Source organism: Canis lupus, chromosome 8 (assembly GCF_011100685.1).
Source record: "Canis lupus familiaris isolate Mischka breed German Shepherd chromosome 8, alternate assembly UU_Cfam_GSD_1.0, whole genome shotgun sequence".
Classification (NCBI taxonomy): Eukaryota; Metazoa; Chordata; class Mammalia; order Carnivora; family Canidae; genus Canis; species Canis lupus.
The window spans coordinates 26,256,707-26,281,293 of NC_049229.1; the positions used below are offsets into that span (position 1 = coordinate 26,256,707).

At 40.4% G+C, this 24,587-nt stretch overlaps 1 long non-coding RNA gene across 1 annotated transcript in view; it reads right to left on the bottom strand.

Annotated features, from left to right (window-relative positions):
* LOC111097022 overlaps positions 1 to 23,309 on the bottom strand; it is an 85,754-nt gene extending 62,445 nt beyond the window's left edge. Inside the window, exon 1 of the long non-coding RNA XR_005363222.1 lies at positions 23,098 to 23,309. This is a non-coding gene — a long non-coding RNA (uncharacterized LOC111097022). The remainder of the gene's footprint in view (positions 1 to 23,097) is intronic.
* Between the last annotated feature and the right edge of the window lie 1,278 nt (positions 23,310 to 24,587).

Consider the following 24,587-nt stretch of genomic DNA (forward strand, 5'->3'; position numbering starts at 1 on the left):
GCGGTACTTAATAATATCTGCTATCCTCAGTGTGTTTGCCAGTTTTGTAGTTGGGCTCATGGTAACAACACTTTCAAATACAACAGTGTCCAGCAGAAGGATTTGTTCTTCTCTGCATCTCTCCTTCCCCAGAAACACATCCAGAGGATCCTTCTCACACCACATTGGCCACAGCTGGGTCACCTGAGCACCTCCAGGCCAATCATGGGCAAGACATACAGAGTCACCATATCTTATTTTTGAACTCAACCTCTTTGTGATATTATATTTAATTAATATACATTAATTAAAATATCTTTGTGGGGCACCTGGGTGGCTCAGTCAGCCAGCATCTGCCTTCAGTTCAGGCCATGATTTCAAGGTCCTGGGATGGAGCCCTACATCATCAGGCTCCCTGCTCAGCAGCGAGTCTGCTTCTCCCTCTGCCTCTTCCCACTCTTCATGTATGCACTGTCTCTCTCTCTCTCTCTCTCAATAAATAAAATCTTTAAAAATAATAACAAAAAATAGCTTTGTTTGGTGGAATAAAAGCTCTTTTTCCTCAAAATCTTTCAAAATCTTTCTTAATATCATAAGATTATTTTATAATTTTTTAAAAAAACAAATGTACTTTGCTAAGTGAAATAAGTAGATGGAGAAAGACAAAAACCATAAATCTCACTTATATGTAGAATCCTAAAAGAAACAAAAACAAAAATAAGGACACGTGGGTGGCTCAGCAGTTGTGCGACTGCCTTCAGCTTAAGGTGTGATCCCGGTTCGGGGATCGAGTCTCACCTCAGGCTCCCTGAGTGAAGCCTGCTTCTCCCTCTGCCTGTGTCTCTGCCTCTCTCTCTGTGTCTCTCATGAACAAATAAATAACATCATTTAAAAAAATAAATAAAACCATGACAACAACAAAAAAACAAGCTCACAGATACAGAGAACAGATTGATGGTTGCCCCAAGGTGAGGCATGGCAGGGTGGGGCCGGGTGGCCAAAATGCATGAAGGGGTGAAGGGGTCCAAAGGTCCAAACTTCCAGTTATAAAATAAATAAGTCATGTGGCGATAATATATACCATGGCAACTATAGATAATAATACTACATTACATATTTGAAAGCTGCTAAGAGAGTAGATCTAAACATTTCTCATCACAAGAAAAAATTTCATAGCCATGTATAGTAACTAGATGTATTGTGGTGATCATTTCACAATACACACAAATATCAAATCATTATATTGTACACCTAAAAGTAATATAACGTTATTGTCAGTTACACTTCAATAAAATAAAAAAAAATCAGATGAGCTTTCATATTCATATGTGTAACTCAGCTTGACTAGGCAAAAACTTTGACCTCTGACCTCAGCCTTCAGAGCAGACGACCTGAAGAAATGGATGCTCCTCCCCAAGGCAGGTCTACCCCGGGAGCAGCTGGAGGCAGGCTCTGCAGAGGGCCAGCACTGACAGCAATTTTACTTTTCTCCAAAACGTCCAATGAGAGTGAGCTAAGGATCACTGAGATAAGTGGGGACGGGTCACGTTACACTATTTGTGGAAAGTTGAGAAGGATGGTGGGGTTAGGGGGAAGTCTCAGTCATCCTGCTGACCCTTCTGTAGTCTCCTCAGATGCTGACTTCCAAAGCAGGGCGGTGAGAGTCTGGAAGATGGCAGCGCAGCCTCCCGCGCAGTGCCTGCGGCCTGATGAGAGGAGCAGGAGCCACCCACAGTGCAGGTCAGATCAGCAGCCCGGCCTGCTGGGATACATTCACCGAGGGCGAACGAGCAAAGGAAAAGACATCAAAGCCATGAAACTTTACAATATTGGCTGTTGGATGATTTTCAAGAGTGGGAGGCTATACTGTTTGTTTTATGAAACTTCTGTCATATAGGTCGTGGCCAGAGACTTGTAAATGAGAATGGGGTGCCAGCACAGGATAGAAATGTTCTAAAGCCTGTGGGTGGGGCTCACCACCAAGGGAGCACTCCTAACACAGCTGTGCTAAGAGCTGCAGAACAGCTCCATCCATTTGCCATTCTTAATATGCTCCGATGGGCATGAAGTACTGAGTGGGAATCTACTAAACAAGTATTGGGAATTACTACCAAGTAAACAAATTTTTTTGTTTTGGCTTTTCAAAGGTAAGACATTTTTGATATGGTATGTAAGAAAATAAATCATAACCATTAAATGATCATTATAGATGAATATGATTTTTCTAAAAAAAAAAAAAATACTCCAGTAGCCTAATAACCAAAGTAAACAATACAAATGCTTTTCGCTTATGGTAGTAGAAAAAAATATTTAACAATATTAAATGTCAGAGTAAAATTGTAACTGATATTCTGGTGCTGGTGGCCATGTAAATCAGAATTGCTATTTGGGGGGCACCTGGGTGGCTCAGTCCATTACGCTTCCAACTCTTGACTTCGGCTCAGGTCATGATCTCAGGATTATGTACTTGAGCCCCGCATCCAGCTGTGCACTGGGTGAGGAGCCTACCTGGGATTCTCTCTTCCTCTTCCTCTGCCCCTCCCCCAACCCACTCCCCATCCCCACCCCCCACCTTGCACATGTATGCACTCTCTCCCCCCCCTTCTCTCTCTTAAAAAAAACTAAAAAAGAATTGCTTTTTTGGAGAATAATTTGACATTAAAATAAAATGATCGTTTTGTTGGAATTAGCAAACCCAATGCAGAAATCTAATTCAAGAAATAATCCAAAATACAAAGAATTCTGTATGCTCAAAGATGTTTGTCAGAGTATTATTTATATTAAGCTAAATGTACAATGCTTGGGAGTCATTAAACTATATCATAAACTATAAATCAATGAATAATTGTCTGCTGTCATAAACTGTAATTATAAAGACCATGCTGAAACACGTATCTTAGTTTTGAAACACAAAGAAAATGCAACATCCTTATTGAGTGTAATGAATTTGGTCATCTTACTGAGCCCCTTCATTGGTTAAATGGGAGTGAAAGAGAACTTTTTTCAGTTCCACCCAGTTTGAGATTTTGTCCAAACTAATAATTTAATAATAGTAATGATACTCCCTTCAGATTTTGTCCAGGTTTCCTTGGATAAAATTGCTCTTTCACTCACAAGACTGTTTCTCTTTATACGAGAATGAACAGGGGTATATGGTGTATTGAGGGGAGAAAATGGGGTCCCTAGCCTTGGCTAGATCTTAACATTTTCTGGCTGACATCCTCTGATCTACAGAGTGCCCCATTTGCATTCACAGATGAGATCCACAGCTGCTATAACATATGGTCTGGTCTCTTGTTCAGGTATGTTAGGACTCCCTGGATAACTCAGCCCCATTTTGGAGTTCACTCAAGAACTCTGAGCCTCAGCCAGGTCCCCACCCAGACCACTGGCCCTGCATCCAGCCCTGCCTCTGCCCTGATTAGGCCTGGAGCAAGCCCACTGGCTCCTGTTTTAGTGTCTGTGCAGCACAGGAAATTCTCATCAAAAAAAAAAAAAAAAATTAATCTCACCTCCCTGCCCTTTGCTGGAATATCTTGAATTACTTTTCTCTCTGGATGTGGTCTAGGAAAAATGAGGCAATAATCTCCTTCTTTCTATTCAGAATTACCCTGAAGAATGTACCTCCACTACTGAGTTTAGACTAGAAAAAGGGGTTCAGGAAGCTCCTATCTGAATACTCTATTCTCAATCTCTCTCTCTCTCTCCTTTCCTCCCTCCCTCCTTTCGCCTCCCTTGCTCTCTCTCAGTTGGGATTTTCCTTTACTGTCCCTAAGATACATCTTCTCATTCTAATTCCCAGTTAAGTCTAGGGATTGGCAGGGGTATCTCCACTACACAACCGGAGAACACTGTGAGTCACATCTTCTAGATTCAGTGGTAAATATGCTGGGGGCCGGGGGAGAGGGGGCAAGGGAAGGTGGGAGGACAGTGCAGACAGAGAGAGGAAGGGGCACTGGAGAAGTATTAAATCTCTCAAGTCTGACTTGTAACATTCTTGACCTCACTGTATTATCCTATTTTGAATGTCAAAACAAAATATGACCTTGGTCTTTCAGTTAGCATCCTTCATCCTTGAATATAGAAAACCCAACTCAAATGTGCTCAAGCAGTAAAGATACCCAGAAGTTTCAGAGTTAGCTGATTTAGTGGCTCATCAATATTATCCTAGGTTCCTTTCATAACTTGGTTCTCCCATCAACAGATGCAACCTTGGACGTGGGGTAAAAGAACTTCTCTTCTGGTGTCTTCTTAAGAGCAGGGAAATTTTCTCCATCCTCAGCCAGACCAATGATTGACCCTTAAGCCATAGAGTGGGTCATTCTCCTGAATCACGTCGGGGATGAATTTACAGGGATAAAATCAGGATTCTGTTAGCAAAGGAGATGGGTTAAACTGATCTGGCCTCTGGCTTGGAGCTTGGCAACTTCAGACTTTTGTGTGTCTGGGGAGGTTAGGCACAAAGGTTAGGTACTCATAAAAAAAAAAAGAAAGAAAAAAGAAAAAAAAAGGATGCTAAACATTTTTAAATGACAGTTTTTGGTGCATGTTTATAATAGAATGTTGAATGACAAGAGCCAGTTGAAAAATGTGCATTGGCTACAACTAAAACAATGTTTAAAATACTAGGGGTGGTAGAAGGGGAGGAGGGCGGGGGGTGGGAGTGAATGGGTGACGGGCACTGGGGGTTATTCTGTATGTTAGTAAATTGAACACCAATAAAAAAAAAATAAATAAAAAAAAATAAATAAAATACATTTTAATACAAGAAAGAATATATACCAAAAAAATAATAGTGATGGTAGTTGAGGCTTTGGGACTATCAGTAATTTTTTTCCCCTATTTGCCAAGTCTTCTATAATATTTACAAATACCTTATATAATTTTTAATTATAAAAATTCCAAACTCCATTCTGCTTTATAAATTCTTTTAAAATTATCATTGTCCTCCAGCTTTATTTGGATATCTTATAAAAGGAAGTAATCCATATAGCCCACCTGTATTCATCTTATATATGAGGCACAAATACTCTCCATGAACAGGATAATTAAGCAAAATATCCCTGTCATAAATGCATGCTCACTGTATCAAAACTTGCCTTTAAATGGACTCCCTCATTAAATCTAGAAAGGTTATTTCTACTATTTTTCCTACAACCACTGTAAAACTCTAATGGGCTTTGTAATTATTTCCTATTTTTCAAGGCACTTTCTAATTTGAACATTAGTGACACTGAAACATTTAAGCTACTATTTTTGAGCTGATATCCACCCCTAAAGCACCTTTAAAAGAGAACTCCTAATTCTACTCTTGCCTTATCTACTAATTTCTTCAAGCCCAAGAGTTAGCCTGATTCCAGAGTAGTGAGTATTGTTTTTGAAATATTTAGGGGTTTCTACCATTCTTCCAACTCCCATTTATGCAGAAGCTGATCCTGAATATAATATATTCTCTTATATTCTCTGCTCTGCAGCCACCTCCTACCATCATCCTTCTGGGCTCCATCTTGCCTTGCCTGCCTTCCCCTGTTGGCCTGGGTGCTGTCAAACCTCTTCCAATCAATCTATTGTGTGTTCTTCTACTGTAGCCACCTGTATAATTGATTGGCATAGAAAACAGTGAACCCAATAGTGGCTATTACACTTTTATTCCTGTCTTCCTTTCAATAATTCTGGAGTAGAAGAGCTTACTTAGGAAGAGGTGGTATAGACTCTTTTTCTCTACCATGTGCCAATTTCTCCATTAAAATACATTAAAAAACTGAAATCTCTTTCTGATTCTATTTTGTGTTTTCTTTGCAGTTAACCTTCTAGCCTGCATCAGGGTCCTCCAGAGAAACAGAACCAAGAGGGAGTGTGTATGTGTGTGTGTTTGTCTGTGTGTATATGTGTTAAGGAAACTTGTTATAAGAAATTGACTCACTTGATTATAGAGGCTGACAAGTCCCAATCAGCACCCAGCAAGCTGTAGACCCAGTAGATCCAATGATATATTCCAGTCTGAATGCTGGTGAGTTAGGGACAAACAGGGCTAGGCAGGGATAGGGTAGGAGGCCAGGGAAGCAGGCTCACAAAAAAAAAAAAAAAAAAAATGCTGAGGTATAAGGAAACCAGACATAAAGAAACAAGCCAGACCACCCTGCCCTAAGATGTGGGTGGGGAAGGGATCTTGTTATAACAGCAACTTGTGACCACAAAGAATAACCAGACCCAAAAGAAGAAGTAAGCCATTAAAGATATTATCAATAGTCCTTACTCAATGGTGAATGTCAATAGAAAATGTTAAAAGGATTTAGGTTCCCTGATTAGATTCTCAATAAAAGACCAACCCTACAAGCCCTCAGTGGCAATCCTGTCAGGACCCCTCTCGCTCCTGAGAGCTTTCTCTGTATCTTTACTTAATAAACTTCTATCCCTTTACTCACTGTCCTGTGTCCGCGAGATTCATTCTCTGACTCTGTGAGACAAGAACCAAGCTCTCCTGAATCACTGACACGCTTGAGACACAGAAACAGCCAATGTTTCAATTAGCGACCAAAGGCAGAAAAGAAGGAGTGCCCCAGCTCAAACAGGCTGGAAAAGTTGCATCTTACCCTTGGGATGGTCAGCCTTTTTGTTCTACTCAGGCCTTTGATTGATTGGATGAGGCCCACCCACATAAGGAGGGCACTAGGTTTCACTGATTGAAATGTTAATCGCTATTTTTAACTCTGAGGAACCTACACCCAGCAATTGCACTGCTGGGGATTTACCCCAAAGATAAAGATGCAGTGAAACGCCGGGACACCTGCACCCCAATGTTTATAGCAGCAATGTCCACAATAGCCAAACTGTGGAAGGAGCCTTGGTGTCCATCGAAAGATGAATGGATAAAGAAGATGTGGCCTATATATATAATGGAATATTACTCAGCCATTAGAAACAATGAATACCCACCATTTGTTTCAATGTGGATAGAACTGGAGGGTATTATGCCGAGTGAAGTAAGTCAATCGGAGAAGGACAAACATATGTTTCATTCATACGGGGAATATAAAAAATACTGAATGATTAAAGGGGAAAGGAGAGAAAATGAGTGGGAAATATCAGTGAGGGAGACAGAACATGAGAGACTCCTAACTCTGGGAAATGAACAAGGGGTAGTGGAAGGGGAGGTGGGCGGGGAGATGGGGTAACCAGGTGACAGGCACTGAGGGGGGCACTGGACGGGATGAGCACTGGGTATTATACCATATGTTGGCAAATCGAATTCCAATAAAAAATATATACAAAGAAAAAGAAGAAATGTTAATCTCATCCAGAAACTCTTTCAGACACACCCAAAAATCGTGCTTGACCAACTTCTGACTACCTATGGCCCAATCAAACTGACACATAAAATTATCTACCACAGTGCCCAAGGCTGATTTCTTTAAGTAACTCTTTTGATTTACTTTCTCCTTACCAAACGGTATTTTTTTGCATAATTATTTTCTTATTGCTTTCCATTTCTCTTCAAACACCTTGAGTTGTTGCTTTTTTTTTCAATTAGATATTACCAGAATGAGTCTCTCCTTTGCAGATTCTTTTTTTTTTTTTTCCTTTGCAGATTCTTAATGGGCACTGTCAATATAAAACTTGGAAGACCTCAAGTTCTTTTGGTTTTTAAGTAGTCAGAGCTATAATTTTTTTATGAATTTATTTTTTATTGGTGTTCAATTTGCCAGCATATAGAATAACACCCAGTGCTCATCCCATCAAGTGCCCCCCTCAGTGCCCATCACCCAGTCACCCCCACCCCCCACCCACCTCCCCTTCTACCACCCCTAGTTCGTTTCCCAGAGTTAGGAGTCTCTCATGTTCACAAAGCAGTAAATGTGAAAGCATCTTTTGAATTTCTTTTGTATTAAACAAACAAAAAAAAAATCTTGTTACCTAGGTATCACTAGCAACACTTTCAAAGAATTGTGTGCAAGTCCAATGAAGGAAACCAACAACAAAACAAAAAGACAATCCACTGAATGGGAGAAGATATTTGTAAGTGATATATCAGATACAGGGTTAATATCCAAAATATATAAAGAATTTATACATAAAGAACTTATACAACTCAACACCAAAAAATAATAATAATAATAATCCCATTAAAAATGAGCAGAAGACATGAATAGACATTTTTCCAAAGAAGACACATATAGCCAACAGACAATGAAAAGATGCTCAACATCACTAATCATTAGAGAAATGCAAATCAAAACTACAATGAGATATCACCTCATACCTGTCAAAATGGTAAAAACCAAAAACATAAGAAACAAGTGTTAGCGAGGACGTGGGAAAAAAGCAACCCTGGGCACTGTTGGTGGGAATGCAAGCTAGTATAGCCACTGTGTAAAACAGTAGGAAGTTTCCTCAAAAAATTAAAAATAGAATTTCCATAAGATCCAGTAAATACACTACTGGGTATTTTACACAAAGAAAATGAAAGCACTAATTCAAAAAAATATACACACCTCTAAAATTATTGCAGCATTATTTACAAAAGCCAAGATATGGAAGTAGCCTAAGTGTCCATTAATAGATGAATGGATTAATAAAATGTGAGATAGATGATAGAAAGATAGATAGATACACACACACAATGGAATATTACTCAGCCATAAAAGAGAATGAAACTTTGCCATTTATAACAATATGGATGGATCTAGAGAGCATCATGCTAACTGAAATAAGTTAGAGAAAGACAAATACTCTGTGATTTCACTCATGTAGAATTCAAGAAATAAACAAACAAAGAGAAAAGAGACAAAAAAACAGACTTAAATACAGAGAACCAGTTGGTAGTTACAAAAAGAGAGGTGGGAGGATGGGTGAAAGAAGGGCATTAAGAGTATACTTACCATGATGAACACAGAGTAATGCTTACAATTGGTGAGTCACTATATTGTACACCCGAAACTAATAACTATAGATTAACTATAGCTGAATTTTAAATATAAGTATATTTTTAAATATGTGCATTCCCTCACAAATAAGACCTTTATGAAAATTGGGGCAAGGAATATTTGTTTAATCTCATGTTTATCTCATCACCTGTGCAGATAAGAAGTTTCCCTATATTGTTCATGAATATTATATATGCACATTGATTTGGGGAGTACTGAAAAATATAGATATAAAACATCATATGCTGCTTCTTGGGAACTTCCTTCTGTGGAATGAAACAAACATGAACAAAAATTAAAATCCTAAAAGGGATACTGGCCATACCAAATACAGTAGATTGTTTGCAAAAATGACTACAATAGTTCCCTTCCCCATCTAATGCCCTGGAGTGTCCCCATTCCACACTGACATGGCTTGGTCATTTGACTTGCTTTGGCCAATAGGATAATAGTAAACATGATTCAAGCAGAGAATCATAAAGAGCTTCCTTTCTTGGCTACTTTTAGAAAACTCCAACCGCCACAATATAAGAAGCTTGGGCCAGTCTGTGGTTGATGAAAGACACTTAGCCAAGTCAGCTCCTTTACCCCATAGACATCTAGGCAACTGCTAGACATGTGTGCAAGGTCATCCTAGACCTCCCAGCCTCACCCAGCCAGCCCAAATCAGAAGAACAACCCAACTTACACACAGATTGTGAGAAACGATCAATGTTTCTGTTTTAAGCCACTAAGTTTGGGGATAATTTGTTACAAAACAAAACCTAACTGAGAGAGAAATTGGTTCCAGAATTAGTATGCTAATATACCAAAATCTAAAATAGGTAGCATTTACTTTTCTACCAGGTAGCAGGCAGAGCCTGGAAAAGCAACAACAACAACAACAACAAAAAAAAAAGTTTAGGCAACTCTTAAAAAATGGCAAGAAAACTGCTAGCAGAGGCTAACAAAGCAATGAAGAATGTGCTGTCACAGGCTGGAAAAATGGCACCCTGTGTTATTTAATAAAGAAACATTGGCAAAACTATCACATATGGTAACTTAGAAGATAGAAAATAAACATAATGAAAGCGTACACCTTAGCAAGATGATTTTCAGGCAGGATGTTAAAAGTGCCAATTGGGGAGCCACTTGGGTGGCTCAATCAGTTGAACCTCTAACTCATGGTTTCAGCTCAGGCCATGATCTCAGAATCCTGCGATCGAGCCCTTAGTCAGGCTCCACACTCAGCACAGCCTGCTTGAGATTCTCTTCTTCTCCCTCTGCCCCTCCGTTCTCTCTCTCTCTCTTTCTCTCAAATAAATAAATAATTTTTAAAGTGCCAATTGACTTATTTTATCTGATTATGACAAGATATGGGAAGAAAGAGAAGAGCTAAAGGAAGAGCAAGCAGAATTTAGAAAGCAACCAAAACTTGCTAGATCAGACAATAAAATTGCTTCTCATTTCCAGTCTCTCAAAGATTCTCAAAGTAAGAAACAACCTCAGGACAAAGATCAAATTAAGGAGACCTTGCAAGCCCATGTGTTAATATCTCTGAAAGATTTTAGGCAGTGACTGGTGGGTTCTCTCAGCTATACCAAGTGCTTTCATTAAAGCTATTGTCCCACTGCAGCCTGGTAAGTCTCCCTTAGAAGAAAGAGGCCTAGCTCAGAATTGTAAGTGAGACGTCTATTGAATGCAGTAGATCTGAAGCAGAGTCTTCAAAATGCCCACAGATATTTTATAACTGATAAAAGTAATGCTAGCTTGAACTAAAATAGACTGAGACACTTTAAAGTGAAGAGAAGTCTCTGGGCCTCCAGCTTTCTAGAAGAAAGAAGCAGGGTAAAAAAGTTACTCACCTACATATGCCAGCCATTCCTTATAGAATAGACGATATAATGGAGTAGGGAGCCACTCTCAGGGAGCAGAACTCAGCCCTAACCAGGGACCATCCCCTGATCTCAAAGAGTATCATGCATGGTACATGTGTTCGGCTGGATTTCAGAACTACTGTGTACTCCAATTTTTTGCCTTTTTTGAACTGACATTTTTAATGTGGTTATCCCAGCCCTATCTTACAAGGGACTATATAACCTTGTCTTTTCAGTTCATAGGTCCTTAGATCAAGAAGCTCCCCACACAAGAAGCCTCATCTGATCACAAGATCATAGACTTCAAGCTCAGTGCCATAATTAGGATGAGACTTTCAGGATCCTGAGTTGGGAATATTTTGCATATAAAAGAAATGTGAATAATTGTTGGCCAAAAGGCAGACTATGGGTTGATTGTAAAAGTGGCCACAGATTCTATCCATTTCAGTATGTTGCTGTGCAATGTGACTATACAGGTACTCCCACTAAGAGGTAGACTCTTTTTCTCCACTCCTCAAATCTGAGTGTGGCCATGTGACTTGCCATGGCAAAAAGGATGTTGACAGATGTAACACAGCAGAGACAAAAACAAAAGCATTGCTCATTGGGGCTTTCCTTCTTTCTTCATGCACTTTGAATCCTGAGTCTGGCATGTGAATAAACCCAAGCAAGCCTTCTGGAGGATTAGGGGCCAGAGAACTGCAGTCAGTTTCACCAGTCAATAATGTGGCAACCAACAGACGTATGAGCAGAGCTACCTTAGAACACCCAGCCACCAGCTCCTCCAACATCTGATTGCAAAAGAACTGCCCAGCTGAGCTCAGTCCATATGTCAATCCACTGTATTGTGGGTTTACAGACCAATAATTTTGAAGAGTTATTATGCAACAAAAGCTAATTTATACACCAAACAAGAAATGTTTATCAAGCCTTTGCTATATGGAGGTCATGGTTTTAAGGAAAGGACAGAGGAAAATATAAGATACAATCTCTATACTCAAAAGGCTAGTAATTACATTTAGAAAAAAAATACTTGAAAGAAAATTAATCATACATGGCAGAAAGAGAAGTGTATTATCAGTTGAGTAGACATTGGATGTTTAAAATAAAAAATAAATGAGGGTGCAATCATTGTGGGAAGAAGTGAGGTCAAGGGACATTTTATAGAGGAGGTGGGATTTTAACTGTCTGAGCCAGAACTGTGGAGGCAAGGACTGCAGGGTTGTACAAAGCATGTGAGTAGAAGAGCTTCAGGGGCTCTTTCAGGGACCTAGCTTGTGCTGCAATAGTCAGCAGAACCCTGCTGCATGCTGGGGAATTGTAAATATAACCAGGGTTTTAACTGCCCACCTCTCTTCAAGCCACAGCTGAAGAGCCTTGGGATCCACAGTCCTGAGTTCCACAGGCACACCAGATGGTGTGAAACCATCTGAGTGAAACCACCCCTCAATTTATCCCAGATCCAGACACCCCTTCTCAAGTTTCTTCACTGAACTCCATCCCTACCCATTCTCTGGTACCTAGCTTCAGCTCTAACCCTTACTCCTTACTCCAGCCTGATACTCCCTGCACCCCATGGACATCCAGAGGCAGTTGCCTCAACAGATGTCCCAGTAGGGTTTAGGCTTCTAGCCTTTGAACCTACCCCAAGTACTCTGACTGGGCCTTATGTCCAGACACTAAGATTTTGGCTTCCCTCTACATGTGAATTCAGTTCAACCAATGATTATCAAACACCGGAATTGTGAAAGGCCTTAGTCCTTGTAGTGCCAAATGATCAAGAATTCCTGCTTTCTGGAAACTTAGAGACAAAGTCTGTATGCCCTAGAAGCTGTGATAGATTCTTTGCAAAGATGGCCATAATATTTCCCACCCCACCCCCCTTTAGGCAAGCCTCCTTTCCAATGAGATTGTGTAGAACCTCTCATCAAGAGGTGGGGTCTATTCCACTCCTTGGATTTTGGCTGACCTGTGACTTCCTTTGACCAAGAGAATGCAACAGAAATAACATGGTATGATACCTGAGCCATTGTGTCAAGAAGCCTTGAAAATTCAGCTTTAGCTCTCTTAAAAGGCAGTGTTACTTTGTAAGGAAGCTCAGGCTAGCCTGCTGGAAAGTACGTCCACATCCAGCAGAGATGAGCCATTCCAACTGAAACCCCTAGATAACCACAGACACCCAGGTGACTACAAGACAGACCAACAGGAGAACCAACCATCTGGCACCCGCCCAAATTGATGGCACACAGAATCTTGAGCAAATAAAATTACTGTTGCTCTTAAGTCACTAAATTCAGGGTGCTTTGTTACATAGTAAGAAGTAACTAATACAGAAGTACAGAGGAGAAAGAGATTGATTCCACCTGTGAGAAAATTACGTATGCTTTCCACAGCTATTGCATGCTTTTAAATGAGTTCTGACTGGTAGGATTTCAGGCTGAATTACCAGGTAAAATAATGGGGCTGGAGGATTAATGAACATTAACTAGAACGTTTCTGCCAGGAGCTAGCCTGGGTTGGGAAACAATTGGTCACTTCCCCTCGGCCATTCCAGTTTCTTCCCCATCTCACCCCCAGTTATCCATCTACAGATTATTTTTAAGCACTAGTGTATTGACAATGACTCTTATGTCAGTGACAGTCAGATAAGAAAGGACAGGACTAGAGTGGAGACTTCCTATATAGAATATGCACTCTGTATAGAATAGATGTCCATAAAAGAAATAAGCATTGTTTTTGCCAGGTAATAAGACTTGGGATCAAAAACATGCTCCTACCCATTCCTGTACTTCCCAAATAAAGTTTTTTTCAGTCCTCTCCTGAAACTTTGTTTTCTATCTTAAGCAACCAAAAGTGAGAGTACCTGCTCTCTCCATCAAACAAATACAAAATGAATATCTAAAAAAGTTCATGAAGCAAGAAAAAGTCATTATTCTAATCTTCTCCTACCTGGGTCTTGAAAAATAAGTCCATTCTCCACAAAAGTGACAGAAGACCCACCACTGAAGATAATGAACTCCAGAAATCATCTGTGAGGAATTTGCAGGGTGAGATAAAATTCCAAGATAGGAGTCATGCTACAACATCTAGGAAAGGACCACACCAGTCTTTATAACCAAAATGAATTGTAAGTGTGCCCCCCAGAAAGTGATAACCAGGATCTGGAGACCATAAATCTGGGATAGCCACCTATAATTTTCCTAAAGCAAGAAAGGAGGTAACACCCACAGAGTAATTTCTGGGCAAAGGGAAAACAAATTACTAGCTATGGGCAATTCCCTTCTGCCATCCGAGGAGGGAGCTTTCTTTGCATTTTCTGAGAAAAGTGTGCAAGCAAGGAGGAGGAGTTGAAGGCAATGGTTGAGCATCTGCCTCTGGCTCAGGTCATGATCCTGGGCCCCTGGGATCAAGTCCCACATCAGGCTCCCCACAGGGAGCCTGCTTCTCCCTGTATGTATGTCTCTGCCTCTCTCTGTGTGTCTCTCGTGAATAAATACAGGACTGGAAAGATTCTGGATCTGGAGTAGGAATCAGAAGAGAGTAGGAATCAGAAGAGAGGTGAAACAAGGCAAAACTGAGGACAGAGATGTTAATGAGGAATTTCAAGGCCAGGAAAATCTTCTTCCCTGGCTCCCACTAAAGCCTTCAGTAAGCCCATCTTACTACCTGATGTTTTGAATACTGGATACGAATTTTTTTGTTTTTGTGGAAGATGCCTCAAAAAGGATATGGAGCAGGGTATGGGCTCCCCCAAAGAGGCTCAGTTACATTTGGGTTATTTTAATTAGGATTTTACCCATAAATCCTTCTCTAGTCTCCTGTAATTCTGGATTCGATCAGAAATAGGTCTCAGTCATCTGAATCCCATCTCCTTTGCTTCATTTCCACTGGCCTCCTAAGGTAGGAAAGTGGGGTGATGCTTCTCTTCCAGAGCAGAGGTTCACCTTTCTTACTGCATCAGAGGGAGGAATGAAAAGAGAGAAGTAAATTGACTCACGTAGAAAGTGGACAGAAGGAAGATAGGAAGGAAGATCTGTAACTTACTCTTCACATCTTCCCTCTCCTGCTTAATTGTGGTGGCATCCTCACCAAAAACCTAGCCTCCATATGCACCTAGATCTTCTGGAAATTCTCTATCCTGCTCCATCAGTTCCAATTCCCTGTTCATGCACCACAATCTTACTGTTTATATTATTCTGACATTGCAATATGCTTTGGTTTCTAATGGGGTGAATCCCTCTCCAATTGTCTTCCTCTTTTCAAAGTAGACCTAGCTTTTCTTGGACTTTTATTCATTCTTCCATATAAATTTAATCTCAAATTGAAGTCCTATTATGCTCTATTCCTCTGTCTATTGAGCATGTGGTCTCCTCAGTAAACCTTCTCTCCAGAAGGGAATACCCTGGGCAGAACATTCAGATGGATAAATCAGAACCATGAAAGCTTGGCTACCTCCAACAAAAGAGCAATAGAATTACTTTTCTAAACCTGAAAATCCAATTCTAGAGCTTGGTGAGTCCACTAGCATGCAGCTGCTCCAAGAGATTTTTCATGAACAGCTTCTCCCGTACCTTATTTTACTATAGTTCCTAGTATTTTGAACTATAAACTCCTCTGGGACCATGAAGTCTGAAAGGGAGCTTAATACCAAGACCCTATCAGGCCAGCTCCATAGTGGCAGCACACATTTTGGACTCGATTACCCAGTCACAGAAGGCAGTATAAGTGGGCTTAATCGCAAACATTTGGATGTGTTAGATGCAACATGCATAAGATGAATTTTAATTGTTTTTATGGCAATTTTTTTCCTCCTAATTCTGCATTTCTATGGGTAGTTTGAAGTATGTGTCCTTTTCCAAACATGTACCAGAAAATCTATGAGGAAAAATAAGCTGGGTTCAAATTTAAGAGTAAAATGGCCCTTCAGACCTTCAAATTCCAGATAGTAACTTGAGCTCACAAAAGGAACCCTCATCCCCTAAATTCCATTGAAGAGGCTAAGAAAATCTGAAAACTAAAATCTCTGTAGCAGAGCTGGAGTACAGGACTCTGTTGCCATGTGCCAACAAAGAGTTAAAATGGAATTTCTGAAACATGCCACAGAACAAGATCAGACTGAAATATAAGTCCACCAGTACAGAAGAGCCAACCCCTTTCACAGTCAAAGAAGGGCCCCCTGAGGAGAAAATAGGCCAATTTCTTCAACAAACCCTGGTAGGGATTTAGAAATCAAGTAGAACTCACAACAACCATTGGATCCTCCCTCCACCAGAACATTTTCTGCCTCTCATCTTTGGGTCCCCCCGCTTCTACTGCCACTTGTTTATTTGTTTATTTAACAAACAACAAACATTTGTTAAGTACCTCTCCTGAGGGAGGCCCTGTCCTAAGCAGTGAGAATACAGTGATAAACAAGGCAGATGAGGTTCAGGCTCTCATGTAACAAAGATTCTAATAGAAAGACAAACAATAAAAATAACCAGAAAGCACCATATAATGATAAATGCTCTGAATGAAATAAAAGAATGATTGGGTAGAAATTATCTGTAAGACTCCTTTAAACTGGTTGATCAAGGAAGACTTCTCTGAAGAAGTGAACTTTTAACTGAGTATCAAGGAGCCAAGTACACAGAGATCCGGGGACAGCACTCCAGGCAGAGGAAACAGGTGGTACTAAGGTCCTGTGCATGAGCCAACGTGGAACTTACGCTGCCCCAACTTAGACATCACTTCCTCCAATACATTCTATGTGTTTTTGCAGCACCCTGTCCTCCCTTACTACAGCATTATCACACTGTTATAATTATTTGCCAACTTGGCAAACAACTGGCAAACAACACCTCCTCTGGAGTTATTCACTATCGTAGTGACCATGTTGTACTCTTGGCACCCAGCAACATCTACATGTAGAAGATAACTCATCAACGTTATGTAGTGACTGAACCAATCATTACTCAAATGCAGTTCTGATTCCTTCCACTATAACATGTCACCTCTCCAATAACTGAGGACTGTTAATCAGAACTTTTTTTTTGTTTCCTTCTCCCATCTTAGAATTTCCATCAGTTCATCTCCAGCTGATAATTAAATTTTTGCCCTCCTTATTAAGCTTTTATATCTTGCTGCAAACAATGGTGTGAGAGATGTCGCCTGGTCTACTCTCATTTTTAAACCATCAACAAATAATCTCCCTCATTTTCTTAATTTTCCCCTATCGTGACCTCTGTAAGCAGCAGCCAAAAATACTTCCCTATATTTGTTTCTACCAAGGCAATGACATCTTTCCCTGGTGCCTCCTTCTGTTTTTTTCCTTTCTTTTGATAAAGCCCAACTTATGACTTTATTATCATGATTAGTCTGATTTTTAAATCCCCAGTTACTCTCCTCAGATAATCACACCTTTATCATTCCACTCTGCTAGCAACTGCCTGTATGTTGGCTTTACCCTTGGTACACTAAATTCAAATTCATTCACCGTGTAGTCCTCAGACCAAGTAATGCCACATTCAAACATAGCAGCCAGAGTGCTCCCAGGTGTCTCTGCAATAAACACTGCAATCAAGTCATTTGATTTTACTTTCCAGGTTCCTAAGCTCATAACTCTCTTCTGCATATACAAGAATCTAATAAAAGAGGGAAATTTACAATCCCTATGGCACACACACTCAGAAATGAGCAAGGGCAGGTATCACTCAACAATCTCACGGTGTGTACTGTCCAGTGCTTTCTATTCCCATGTACCTCTACAAACATTATTTCATTTGACTTTCACAGCACTGTGTGGTGCATCTAAATGGTACCATTTATGATCTCTACTTAAAATGAAAAAACTATGAAGCTCATAAAGGTTAAGGGAATAGTCAGATACAGCTCATATTTGGAGGCATTTATTCGACATCCATTAGCGCGCCTACTGTATACCACGCCCTAGTCTAAGTGCTGGAGGTAACAGCATGGAACAAGCCAAAAAACATCCCCACTTCCATGACACTTATATTCTAGTGGAGAAAGATTACTTAAAAGCAGTCTTCCCATAACACCAGGGCAGGAGTTGCAGGAATGGTACTACTTGAGGTTGGGGGATCAGAGAAGACCTCACTGAGGTGACTGAGCTGAGACTGGGGTGAAGATGAGCCAGCCATGTGAAGATATGGAAGAAAAAATTTTCAGGCATGGGGAAAACAAGGCCTGGCTGGGAGGTGGGAAAGAGCTTAGTGGTTAAGTGATAGCAATAAGAGACTGGTTCAGGACCAATAAATAAAAGTCAACACCTCTGTGATTCTCTAGGTCTTTTCCTCATGGCCGCAAGATGGCTGTGGTGGTTCCAGACATTACGTCTACATTCATGGCAGAAAAAATGGGGAAGGGCCAGTGCCCTTCATCTTCTTTCAACAAGAAATGGAAAAGAAAACAAAAGATTTTTAAAAAGAAAAAAAAAAAAAAAACCTTCTCGGAAACCTTCTAACAAAATTCAATTTTGGTATTATTGGTCTGAAGTAGTTCATAAACAACCCCTATTCACCCATCCAGCAGTGAAGCAGGCTGGGAAAGGAGGGATTTGTCATAATTGGCTTGGATTAGTCTTTTCCATCACCTGGAGATATTGACACCCCCAAAAATCAAAATTCTGTTGGTAAGAAGGGAAGGAAATGACAATTCAGTAGGCCATAATAATGACTGTCATTGGAAAGGGCCAAATAACACTGGGCCTTGTAAATCGTGGTAACAAGGTTAAATTGTTTCTAAATGAAATGTTAGGTCCTGAAATATATAAATAAAAGTGTGACATGATCTTACTTATATCTTTAAGAAATCACTGTGGTTGCCATATGAAAAATTAATTGGAGAAGGCAAGATTATAAACAAAGAGTTCACTTGCAGTTGAACAGAAAAGAGATGGTAGTGGCTTGACTAAGGTAGAAGCAGTAAAGATGTAAAGAAGTGAATGGACTCAAAATCTATTTTTGGAATTGGTCCTGGGAGGACTTGCTGGCATACAGATGGGGGTCAAGGCAGGAAAGAAATAAACCAAGAGCTATGGTCTGAACCTCACTGATCCATTATAAAAGCATTTATAAAGAAGAGATTCTGAAAAACAGGCTCAGAAAGAAAAAAACACAAGGGCTGTCCTTTAGGTATCTATGTTAAGCCTGTGATGTCTATTAGACATCCGAGTAGCAATCTCAGACCACAGCGAGGCAGATGCTGTGGTGTGCTGCCCTGTTTCCTTATCAAGATCAAGGTACAAATTCCCTCAGCCGCCAGGAGTGACGGCTGCTGATACCTCATTGCTGAATTCTTCCCTGGACATTGCCCATGGCCCAAGGAAATGACCCCTTCCAAGCTTACACTTTCTCTCGCATGCGCTCTTTCTCTCTATCTCAAATAAATAAATCTTAAATAAAATTTTAAATTAGAAAGAAAATCACCATATCCTGAAGAAACTATAGGAAGTCAACATTTACCAGCAGGAGCCAAATCCAGAGGGAGCTTGACTGGGAGATATTGGGGAATGAAACATAAGATTTGTAAATGGGATATAGGATTTAACACCCTTGCAAGGGCCCTAGGAGATGGGACAAATCTGCTGCTAATCTAGCTTTTGGATGGTGGAAAAATCGATGGCCCAAACTAAGTGACACAGAAATGCCAGAATTGCTATAGTAGATGATAGGAAAGGGATCAAAGGACTCAGAGGAGTGGATATACTATTTTTTTAAGATTTTATTTATTTATTCATGAGAGACAGAGAGAGAGAGAGGCAGAGACACAGGCAGAGGGAGAAGCAGGCTCCATGCAGGGAGCCTGAGGTGGGACTCAATCCTGGGACTCCAGGACCACGCCCTAGGCCAAAGGCAGGCGCCAAAACCGCTGAGCCACCCAGGGATCCCCAGATATACTATTTTTATGAACAGAGAATGATAGTTAATAGAACACAGCATCTACAGGCACAAGACAGATAACAGACAACAAGAGTATTTCTCATCTATGAATTTTTCTAATCAAGAACAGATACTCTAGAGGATGAGAGAAACCTCCCTATTCAAGAGTTATGATCTCCTGTCCAATTTCTGGACATGAGCTTATTTTTCGAACCCAAAACCCATTGACTGAAGGAGAGCTAGGTCCCCAGGAGGAAAGACCCTGAAACACTAAAGTAAATGTACATGGTGATAATTACCCCAGTCCTTTGCCAAATGGACCAATAATCATTTACTCAAGTAACCACACATTGGGTAAAAGGAAATACCAAGACATTTTGAGGACTGCTGGACACAGGCTCCAAGCTGACATTGACACTTAAGAGACCAGAAACATCGTAATGGCCCGACCATTTGAATAGCAATGGAACGGGGTCAGATTATAAGTATTTTTATTCCAGGTTCACCTCAAAATGAATTCATTGGATCCAGGGACCTACCCAGTAGTCACTTCTCTGCTCCCCCAAAAAAAGAAAAATAATAGTCGACAGAATCCCCAACTACAATGGTTTTTGTTTGGGGGAGGTTTTTGGTCCCTGTGGTAAGAGCTGTCAATGTGGGGGGCTGCTTGGGACCTTCTGAGCACCACTTCCCAAATTGATTAATAGAGTAAAATGAAAATAAGTAGCATATTGTGAAAGGAATGATGATGATCTAGTGCACCTTAAAGCCCTAAAGGAAGCAAGTATCCTCACTTTTATCATACGCCCATTTATTCATTAGTTGGCCTTTACAAGAACTGAATGGATCATCATGGAAGGTGACAATGAACTACTGTAAACTCAACCAAATAGTGGCCCCGGTAGTTGGTATCATTATTACAGTAGATCAACAAGACTTCAGTTACCTTGTATACAGGAATCAGACCGATGCAAAATTTTTTCCATCCCTCTAAGAAGGATCAGAAACATTTTGTATTTACGTGGAATGGACAATAATATACCTTAACCATCTTGCTTCAGACCTAACTCCCACTCTCAGTCATGATAGCTATAGATGCCACTCAGTTTCTTTAGGTTTCTCCTGCCAAAAGACCAACAGGCAAGAAAAGGAATCAGTCATCCCAATGGGGTGATTGACCCTGTCAATCACCAGATGAGCAGGATGAGGTATGTGTGCCATAAGACAACAGGGACAGGGAAGAATTCGTTCGGCACCTAGGCGGTCCACTGGGGTGTTTTGGTCCTCTCTTATTCATTTTTGACAGTAAATGAACAAGTCCAGCCACTGTGGCTGAGAAGGGCATGGCAACCATGGGCTCAGACCCCCTAGGGATGAAGGTCATCCTAGCAAAAGCACTGAGAATGAGAAGAACCTAGAGGAGATGATGGTATCAGCAGCAGCCCTGAGACCCAGGGCAGCAACAGAATTTGTAGTTTATGTCACTGATTTTTGCTTAGAAGTTTCTCCAGGAAAAAAGAACCACAGAGAATCTTAAAAGACCTGATCTCAGAAGGAGAAAATCTATTATATGAAACAAGCAGATCCAAGTGGCATGAGATGTGGAATTCAATGGGTACTCTGGTCTACCACCCAGATCTCCCCTCCCGGACCATTTTTGCCCAGGTAGCAGGCATTCTGGCCGCTCAGAGCTGAGTCTTCAGGAACCACCCTCTGCTAAAGAGAGTTGCCTGAATTCCAGCTTACCTCCTCCTAGGCTTTCATTGCAATTGCTAGTTTAATTTCTCCTTCTGCCCAAACCTGCTTTCTTTACTCCCTCACTGGAGCTAACCCCAAACCCACTCCTCAATAAACAGATCTGTTTGCAAATCTCCATATCAAGGCTGGTTTTCTAGGGAATCCTCCACTCTCTTCCTTAGGACTCTCCTCTTCCTCCCCCTCAAGAAACACCAACTCACTTCTTTAGGTTCCAAGTTGCAAAATGGGACTATTACACATGGGTAGCAACGAATAAGCTAGGGGAAGATCTACTTCATGGTGATCATCTTTGATGACTTTAAAGAAGACTAAAATGGGACACTTGAGTGGCTCAGTCAGTTAAGCAGCCCACTCCTGATTTGTGCTCAGATCATGATCTCAGGGTCCTGGGCTGGAGCCCCCAGACTCAGCTCTGCACTCAGTGGGGAGGCTACCCTGTTCCTCTCCCTCTGCTACTCCACCCCCATACTCATTCTCTCTCTCTCTGTCTCTCAAATAAATAAATAAAATCTTTAAAAAATAAAAGACTAAAACACGAAAGAGATGGTGTTATTGCATTTGTTTTCAGTGACTAGGTTAGCAGCCAGCCTGGTTAAAACCAGAGAGGCCCTAGTTAGCACCATGTATATGACATTCAAAAGCAAGAGTCCACCAGTCATCTTCCTCCTGACGTTGAAAAACTTTTAAGCTGAAAAGAAAAGAGTGAGAGTACAAAGGAATGTCTGATTATATAAATACATTAAATAAAAGTAAAAATTAAATAAGGTCTCATTAATAGTTTGTGGGGTTTTATGGAGTTGTCACACAAAGGAAACTTTATTTGCAGCAAATAAGGAAATCACAGGGAGTAATTGCCAAAGCCATGACTCCTGGACTCATTAATAGTTCAATGAGAAGTTAGCTCAAAAGTTCTGAAAAATTATACACAAAATGTTGAAAATAACTTACATGCTGAGACTAAAGGTGGTTTTTAAAATATTTTTACCCCCCAAAAATTAAAAAATTAATTAATTAATTAATTAATTAAAATATTTTTACTCATGGTTTTTTCCCATATTGGCTAAATTTTTAATTAAGGAAGTTGTTTTAGATTGGTGGTTGCCAGTGATAGGGGGTGGGAGTGGATAAAATAGGTGAAGGAGGTCAAAAGGTACAAATTTCCAGGTAAGTCCTAGGGATGTAATGTATAGGCTGGTAACTACAGTTATTGACACTGTATGGCATGTTTGAGAGTTGCTAAGAGAGTAGATCTTAAAAGTTCTCATTACAAGAAAAAAACTCTGTAGTTATGTATGGCAATAGACATTAACTAGATGTATTATAGTGATCATTTCACAACATATACATTGAATCACTATATTGTACACCTGAAACTAATATAATGTACTATGTCGATTATACCTCAATTCAAAAACTGAGGCTATTTTAACTTTGAAAAAATCTTAAGACCATTATATACATAAGAGCCTCTTAACCCTAAATTTGTTTACCTCAAATTGTTTGACTCTTTATATAAAATGTATTTGGATATGAAAAGTCCAGAAAGTTATACACAGACATAAACTCATATCTTGCTGATGACTGGGGTCCTTGAAAAGTCATCCTCAGTGCTCTCTCCTCCTGCTCCGATTTTACCACACATCCTTCTCCATCTCTACCACAACAGCTCAAGTTCAAGACCTCCCCACTCAGACTTACACTTTCACTGAAGCCACTCCAGCGACCTCTAAAGTCCTCTCTTCTTCAGGCTCAAGCCCCCTCCATCTCTTCTCCACAAGGCCATAGAGGCCACCCCTCTCGGGAGGCTTCTCAGATGACCTCCCGTCTTCCTCTCGAACCTCAACTTCAACACTCTCCAAACACTAAACTGCTTCAAGCTCCACACTGCAAAACATGCTGTTTTTCTCCAATTTTTACAGGGAGTCCACTTATTTATCAGTTTGTTTCAGTTAGTTCTAAAAAGAAACAAAGTGGCTACGTTTTTCTTCCCACATCAGCAGGAAAAGAGTCAAGAGTGATCAGGACAGCATGGTAATGAGAGAGGAAACAAGAAAGACAAAGGATGCTGGTATGGGTGAGAGTGGGTAAGAATGGTCCCTTCCCTACAAAGTAGGTAGGTTTTTCTGAAAGACTATTCTTTGGATAGGGATCCATAATTTCATAGAGTTAAGCATGAAGCCTAGTTGACAGCTAAACAGAACTGTGATGTAAACAGGCCTTGTGTTACAAAGCCCTTCATCTTTTAGCACTTCCTCACAACCACCAATTCAACTTGAATTTCTCAGGCTCTCCTCAACAGAATATTATTTTGTCGTGAGCTGTTAGTAGTTAACATGATAAAAGGGTCTGTGCTAAAGTGTGGGAAACACTGCCCACAGCCAAACCCCTGGAAACACATATTAATCTATTAGAGCTCTGAAGAGATCACTTCACTGCCAAGTATGTGAAAGTCTGGGTGAGTATATTTAGCAATGAGTCTCAAAAGTGTTTAAAATACTTATATTCTTTGACTCAGCAATTCCAAATGTAGGATTTTATCCTAAAGAAATGTGTTCATGATTATGAACACATGCACAGATTTTGCTACCAGGATGTTTATCCCCTGTGTTGTATATTTGATAGAATAAACTGGGAATTACACAAAAGCCCAGTAGAGCAGGGGATTGGTTATATAAAGTATGGCATATCTGGGGCACCTAAGTGGCTCATTTGGTTAAGCATCTGCCTCCTCTCAGGTCCTGGGATCCTGGGATCAATTGTTGCCTAGGGCTCCCTGCTCAGCAGGGAGTCTGCTTCTCCCTCTGCCTCTGCCCTTCCCACTGCTTTTGCTCTCACTCTCCTTTTCAAATAAATAAATAATTTGTATTTCCCTGATGGCAGTGATACAGAGCATTTTCTCATGTGCTTGTTGGCCATGTCTATGTCTTCCTCTGTGAGATTTCTGTTCATGTCTTTTGCCCATTTCATGATTGGATTGTTTGTTTCTTTGGTGTTGAGTTTAGTAAGTTCTTTATAGATCTTGGAAACTAGCCCTTTGTCTGATACGTCATTTGCAAATATCTTCTCCCATTCTGTAGGTTGTCTTTGAGTTTTCTTGACTGTATCCTTTGCTGTGCAAAAGCTTTTTATCTTGATGAAGTCCCAATAGTTCATTTTTGCTTTTGTTTCTTTTGCCTTGTGGATGTATC